Source organism: Physeter macrocephalus, chromosome 11 (assembly GCF_002837175.3).
Source record: "Physeter macrocephalus isolate SW-GA chromosome 11, ASM283717v5, whole genome shotgun sequence".
NCBI lineage: Eukaryota > Metazoa > Chordata > Mammalia > Artiodactyla > Physeteridae > Physeter > Physeter macrocephalus.
In genome coordinates, this window is record NC_041224.1 from 58,902,137 (window position 1) to 58,904,089 (window position 1,953).

Genomic DNA, 1,953 nt, shown 5'->3' on the forward strand with positions numbered 1-1,953 from the left:
GGCCTCAGGGAGGGGGTGAAGCGTTTTAAGTAGGGGGGATAGCATGATCAGATTCCTGTTTTTAAAGGATTACTAGGCTGTTTTTAAAGGATTACCATTTCCCCCCTTTGTCTACCTAACTCTTACCCATCCTTCAGGTCTGTTGCCTCCTCCTGGGTGCCTTCCTCATCCCTCCCATGTTCCTGTCACACCGTGCACTTTTCCTTTCATGGCACTCATCCCACTGAAATGGGTGGTTCTATTTTTTTGTTTGTTTTATTTTGTTATGACGATTAGTATAGCTATTTTTTAAAATTGTGGTAAAATACATATAACATAAAATGTACCATTTTAACCATATCTAAGTGTCCAATTTGATGGCATTGAGTACATTGACACTGTTGTGCAACCCATCTCCAGAACTTTTTTCATCTTCCCAAACTGAAACTCTACACCCATTAAACACTCATTCCCCATTACCCCCTCCCCCAGACCCCTGGCAACCACTGTCCTACTTTCTATCTCCAGGTATTTAGCTACTCAAAGAAACTCCTATGAGTGGACTCATACAATACTTGTCCTTCTGCGACTGACTGGCTTATTTTACTCAGCATGTCTTCAATGTTCATCCACGTTGAGGATATGTCAGAACCTCCCTTTTAAGGCTGAGTAATATTCCACGGTATGTATATACCACATTTTGTTTATCCATCCATCCCCCGACGGACACTTGGACTGCTTCCACCTTTTAGCTAATATGAATAATGTTGCTCTGAACATGGGTGTACAAATATCTCTTTGAGACCCTCCTTTCAGTTCTTCGGGGTCTATACCCAGAAGTGGATTGCTGGATCATATGGTAGTTCTAGTTTTGACTTTTTTTGAGGAATGGATGGTTGTGTTGCATTCACCATGAGCAGGACCACGCAGACGAAGGGCAGCATCGGGAATGTCTAGGTGTGTCCCCTGAGGGCACTCAGTGGAGCACAGAGGAGGAAGTTTGTAAACAAATACCTGCACTGAGTTCAGGTGCTTTATTAGGGGTGTGGATAAAGGGAGCAAAAACTGGAAAAGATCAGGAAAAACAGGCAATATTTTTTCAGTTTTTTCTCTGAAATAATAAATTTCAGATGTTTATAAAGCTTCTTCTAGAAACTTTTATTGCTCAACCAAAAAAGTGCTCATTTAAAAAATTTCATGCATGACAGAAATGCGTAAAGCAGAAAGTGAAAGTCCTTGCCTTACCCTCCTGCAGGGACGATCCTGTTAGCACGATGATGGAGACTCTTGTATGCATTTTCTAAGAGGTTTTGAAAAGTGATTTTAAGTGTATCTTTGTGAAAGTGGGAAAATTACAAATTTAATGTGTTCTAGGCATTTCTGCGGGTGGGGAGGCAGCTTTTATTTACACAAGTGGAATTCTGTTAAGGAAAGCTGCCATTCACAGAAATGAAACTGAATCCCTTTGTTTATTAGGACATTTTGTAAGTTGTAGTTACTTGATGATTCTTTTTAAGGTGGCTCAAAATTAGAATTACTAAGAAAGTAAAATCAGTGTTTCTTGTTTTCTGATGAAGTGTTGAGACGATGCAGATACTGGTAGTTAGCATTTATTTAGAGAGGGTAAGTTAGAGAGTTCTGCCTTTGCTTTAATGAAAAGACTCATTTTTAAAAATCCGTGGCGGCAGGCTGGAGGTGGGAATGGAAGGGCACAAATGTTATTATGTTAAATGCCAGTTATCTACCTTGGATAATTTATATGTTAATTTAACATCTGGTTTAATATCAATTCTTTTTTTTTTTTTTTTTTTTTTTCTGTACGCGGGCCTCTCACTGTTGTGGCCTCTCCCTTTGCGGAGCACAGGCTCCGGACGCACAGGCTCAGCGGCCATGGCTCACGGGCCCAGCCGCTCCGCGGCATGTGGGATCTTCCCGGACCGGGGCACGAACCCGTGTCCCCTGCATCGGCAGGCG

General features: G+C 41.6%; 1 protein-coding gene across 3 annotated transcripts in view; it reads left to right on the top strand.

Moving 5' to 3' along the window:
• The window catches only part of DIS3L (DIS3 like exosome 3'-5' exoribonuclease), a 35,472-nt gene that overhangs the window by 8,286 nt on the left and 25,233 nt on the right, over positions 1 to 1,953 (top strand). Inside the window, exon 2 of one of the 3 annotated variants that reach the window (XM_007127848.4) lies at positions 508 to 661. The exons of the other annotated variants lie outside the window; for them this stretch is intronic. The gene's annotated coding sequence lies outside the window, so the exon portion shown is untranslated. The remainder of the gene's footprint in view (positions 1 to 507; positions 662 to 1,953) is intronic. 3 annotated transcript variants of the gene reach the window in all.